Here is a 5755-nt window from a genome sequence, read left to right as displayed (position 1 = left end):
TCCATGCCGGGATTACTTTGGTACCTTCCTACCAAACTTACGGCAAGGTTTACATCAGGTCTGGTACACAGCATGGCATACATAATAGACCCTATGGCCGAGGCATAGGGGATGACACTCATCTTTTCTATATCTTCTGCCGTGGTCGGGCATTGAGCCGTGCTCAATTGCACACCTTGCAATACAGGCAAGAACCCCTTCTTGGACTGATCCATATTGAACTTCTTCAATATCTTGTCAAGGTATGTACTCTGTGAAAGACCAATGAGGCGTCTTGATCTATCTCTATAGATCTTGATGCCTAATATATAAGCAGCTTCTCCAAGGTCCTTCATTGAAAAACACTTATTCAAATAGGCCTTTATACTTTCCAAGAATTCTATATCATTTCCCATCAATAATATGTCATCCACATATAATATGAGAAATGCTACAGAGCTCCCACTCACTTTCTTGTAAACACAGGCTTCTCCATAAGTCTGTGTAAACCCAAACGCTTTGATCATCTCATCAAAGCGAATGTTCCAACTCCGAGATGCTTGCACCAGCCCATAGATTGAGCGCTGGAGCTTGCATACTTTGTTAGCATTCTTAGGATCGACAAAACCTTCCGGCTGCATCATATACAACTCTTCCTTAAGGAAGCCGTTAAGGAATGCCGTTTTGACGTCCATCTGCCATATCTCATAATCATAGTATGCGGCAATTGCTAACATGATTCGGACGGACTTCAGCTTCGCTACGGGTGAGAAAGTCTCATCGTAGTCAACCCCTTGAACTTGTCGATAACCCTTAGCGACAAGTCGAGCTTTGTAGATGGTCACATTACCATCCGCGTCCGTCTTCTTCTTAAAGATCCATTTATTTTCTATGGCTCGCCGATCATCGGGCAAGTCAGTCAAAGTCCATACTTCGTTTTCATACATGGATCCTATCTCGGATTTCATGGCTTCTAGCCATTTGTCGGAATCCGGGCCCGCCATCGCTTCTTCATAGTTCGAAGGTTCACCGTTGTCTAACAACATGATTTCCAGGACAGGGTTGCCGTACCACTCTGGTGCGGAACGTGTCCTTGTGGACCTACGAAGTTCAGTAACTTGATCTGAAGCTTCATGATCATCATCATTAACTTCCTCCCCAGTCGGTGTAGGCACCACAGGAACATTTTCCCGCGCTGCGCTACTTTCCGGTTCGGAAGGGGTGACTATCACCTCATCAAGTTCCACTTTCCTCCCACTCAATTCTTTCGAGAGAAACTCCTTCTCCAGAAAGGACCCGTTCTTGGCAACGAAGATCTTGCCTTCGGATCTGAGGTAGAAGGTATACCCAATAGTTTCCTTAGGGTATCCTATGAAGACGCATTTTTCCGACTTGGGTTCGAGCTTTTCAGGTTGAAGTTTCTTGACATAAGCATCGCATCCCCAAACTTTTAGAAACGACAGCTTAGGTTTCTTCCCAAACCATAATTCATACGGTGTCGTCTCAACGGATTTCGACGGAGCCCTATTTAAAGTGAATGCGGCAGTCTCTAAAGCATAGCCCCAAAATGAGAGCGGTAAATCGGTAAGAGACATCATAGATCGCACCATATCCAATAGAGTGCGATTACGACGTTCGGACACACCATTTCTCTGAGGTGTTCCAGGCGGCGTGAGTTGTGAAACTATTCCACATTTCCTTAAGTGTGTACCAAATTCGTGACTTAAATATTCTCCACCACGATCTGATCGTAAGAATTTTATTTTCCTGTCACGTTGATTCTCAACTTCACTCTGAAATTCCTTGAACTTTTCAAAGGTTTCAGACTTGTGTTTCATTAGGTAGACATACCCATATCTACTTAAATCATCAGTGAGAGTGAGAACATAACGATATCCTCCGCGAGCCTCAACACTCATTGGACCGCACACATCGGTATGTATGATTTCCAATAAGTTGGTTGCTCGCTCCATTGTTCCGGAGAACGGAGTCTTGGTCATCTTACCCATGAGGCATGGTTCGCACGTGTCAAATGATTCGTAATCAAGAGACTCCAAAAGTCCATCTGCATGGAGCTTCTTCATGCGCTTGACACCAATGTGACCAAGGCGGCAGTGCCACAAGTATGTGGGACTATCGTTATCAACTTTACATCTTTTGGTATTCACACTATGAACATGTGTAACATCACGTTCGAGATTCATCAAAAATAAACCATTGACCAGCGGGGCATGACCATAAAACATATCTCTCAAATAAATAGAACAACCATTATTCTCGGATTTAAATGAGTAGCCATCTCGAATTAAACGAGATCCAGATACAATGTTCATGCTCAAAGCTGGCACTAAATAACAATTATTGAGGTTTAAAACTAATCCCGTGGGTAGATGCAGAGGTAGCGTGCCGACGGCGATCACATCGACCTTGGAACCATTCCCGACGCGCATCGTCACCTCGTCCTTCGCCAGTCTCCGTTTATTCCGTAGTTCCTGTTTTGAGTTACAAATATGAGCAACCGCACCGGTATCAAATACCCAGGAGCTACTACGAGTACTGGTAAGGTACACATCAATTACATGTATATCACATATACCTTTGGTGTTGCCGGCCTTCTTCTTGTCCGCTAAGTATTTGGGGCAGTTCCGCTTCCAGTGACCACTTCCCTTGCAATAAAAGCACTCAGTCTCGGGCTTGGGTCCATTCTTTGACTTCTTCCCAGTAACTGGTTTACCGGGCGCGGCAACTCCCTTGCCGTCCTTCTTGAAGTTCTTCTTACCCTTGCCCTTCTTGAACTTAGTGGTTTTATTCACCATCAACACTTGATGTTCTTTTCTGATCTCCACCTCCGCTGATTTCAGCATTGAATATACCTCAGGAATGGTCTTTTCCATCCCCTGCATATTGAAGTTCATCACAAAGCTCTTGTAGCTTGGTGGAAGCGACTGAAGGATTCTGTCAATGACCGCGTCATCCGGGAGATTAACTCCCAGCTGAGACAAGCGGTTGTGCAACCCAGACATTCTGAGTATGTGCTCACTAACAGAACTATTCTCCTCCATTTTACAGCTGAAGAACTTGTCGGAGACATCATATCTCTCGACCCGGGCATGAGCTTGGAAAACCAATTTCAGCTCCTCGAACATCTCATATGCTCCATGTTTCTCAAAACGCTTTTGGAGACCCGGTTCTAAGCTGTAAAGCATGCCGCACTGAACGAGGGAGTAATCATCAGCACGCTGCTGCCAAGCGTTCATAACGTCTTGGTTCTCAGGGATTGGTGCTTCACCTAGCGGTGCTTCTAAGACATAATCTTTCTTGGCTACTATGAGGATGATCCTCAGGTTCCGGACCCAGTCCGTATAGTTGCTGCCATCATCTTTCAGCTTGGTTTTCTCTAGGAACGCGTTGAAATTGAGGACAACGTTGGCCATTTGATCTACAAGACATAGTGTAAAGATTTTAGACTAAGTTCATGATAATTAAGTTCATCTAATCAAATTATTTAATGAACTCCCACTCAGATAGACATCCCTCTAGTCATCTAAGTGAAACATGATCCGAGTTAACTAGGCCGTGTCCGATCATCACGTGAGACGGACTAGTCAAGATCGGTGAACATCTCCATGTTGATCGTATCTTCTATACGACTCATGCTCGACCTTTCGGTCCTCCGTGTTCCGAGGCCATGTCTGTACATGCTAGGCTCGTCAAGTCAACCTAAGTGTATTGCGTGTGTTCCGAGGCCATGTCTGTACATGCTAGGCTCGTCAACACCCGTTGTATTCGAACGTTAGAATCTATCACACCCGATCATCACGTGGTGCTTCGAAACAACGAACCTTCGCAACGGTGCACAGTTAGGGTGAACACTTTCTTGAAATTATTATAAGGGATCATCTTACTTACTACCGTCGTTCTAAGCAAATAAGATGCAAAAACATGATAAACATCACATGCAATCAAATAGTGACATGATATGGCCAATATCATTATGCTCCTTTGATCTCCATCTTCGGGGCACCATGATCATCTTCGTCACCGGCATGACACCATGATCTCCATCATCATGATCTCCATCATTGTGTCTTCATGAAGTCGTCACGCCAACGATTACTTCTACTTCTATGGCTAACGCGTTTAGCAACAAAGTAAAGTAAATTACATGGCGTTATTCAATGACACGCAGGTCATACAAAATAATAAAGACAACTCCTATGGCTCCTGCCGGTTGTCATACTCATCGACATGCAAGTCGTGATTCCTATTACAAGAATATGATCAATCTCATACATCACATATATCATTCATCACATCTTCTGGCCATATCACATCACATAGCACTTGCTGCAAAAACAAGTTAGACGTCCTCTAATTGTTGTTGCAAGTTTTTACGTGGTTTGTAGGTTTCTAGCAAGAACGTTTCTTACCTACGTATGACCACAACGTGATTTGCCAATTTCTATTTACCCTTCATAAGGACCCTTTTCATCGAATCCGTTCCGACTAAAGTAGGAGAGACAGACACCCGCTAGCCACCTTATGCAACTAGTGCATGTCAATCGGTGGAACCTGTCTCACGTAAGCGTACGTGTAAGGTCGGTCCGGGCCGCTTCATCCTACAATGCCGCCGAAACAAGAAAAGACTAGTAGCGGCAAGAAGAATTGGCAAACTCAATGCCCACAACTGCTTTGTGTTCTACTCGTGCATAGTAACTACGCATAGGCCTGGCTCATGATGCCACTGTTGGGAATCGTAGCATAATTTTAAAATTTTCCTACGCTCACCAAGATGCATCTATGGAGTATACTAGCAACGAGGGGAAAGGAGTGCATCTACATACCCTTGTAGATCGCGAGCGGAAGCGTTCCAATGAACGTGGATGACGGAGTCGTACTCGCCGTGATCCAAATCACCGATGACCGAGTGCCGAACGGACGGCACCTCCGCGTTTAACACACGTACGGTGCAGCGACGTCTCCTCCTTCTTGATCCAGCAAGGGGGAAGGAGAGGTTGATGGAGATCCAGCAGCACGACGGCGTGGTGGTGGATGCAGCAGGATGTCGGCAGGGCTTCGCCGAGCTTATACGAGAGAGAGAGGTGTTGCAGGGGAGGAGGGAGGCGCCCAAGGCTGTGATGCTACTGCCCTCCCCCCCTTTATATAGGCCCCCTGGGAGGGGGGGGGGCGCCGGCCACAACCCATCTAGGGCAAGGGGCGGCGGCCAAAAGGGGGGAACTTGCCCCCCAAGGCAAGTGGGGCGCCCCCCACCCTAGGGTTTCTAACCCTAGGCGTAGGGGGGAGGCCCATGGGGGGCGCCCCAGCCCACTAGGGGCTGGTCACCCTCCCACTTTAGCCCATGGGGCCCTCCGGGATAGGTGGCCCCACCCGGTGGACCCCCGGGACCCTTCCGGTGGTCCCGGTCCAATACCGGTAACCCCCGAAACTTTCCCGGTGGCCGAAACTTGACTTCCTATATATAATTCTTCACCTCCGGACCATTCCGGAACCTCTCGTGACGTCCGGGATCTCATCCGGGACTCCGAACAACTTTCGGGTTTCCGCATACACATATCTCTACAACCCTAGCGTCACCGAACCTTAAGTGTGTAGACCCTACGGGTTCGGGAGACATGCAGACATGACCGAGACGCCTCTCCGGTCAATAACCAACAGCGGGATCTGGATACCCATGTTGGCTCCCACATGTTCCACGATGATCTCATCGGATGAACCACGATGTCGAGGATTCAATCAATCCCGTATGCAATTCCCT

Source organism: Triticum aestivum, chromosome 6D (assembly GCF_018294505.1).
Source record: "Triticum aestivum cultivar Chinese Spring chromosome 6D, IWGSC CS RefSeq v2.1, whole genome shotgun sequence".
NCBI lineage: Eukaryota > Viridiplantae > Streptophyta > Magnoliopsida > Poales > Poaceae > Triticum > Triticum aestivum.
The sequence above is the reverse complement of the archived record's forward strand: the minus strand, read 5'-3'. Positions refer to the sequence as shown.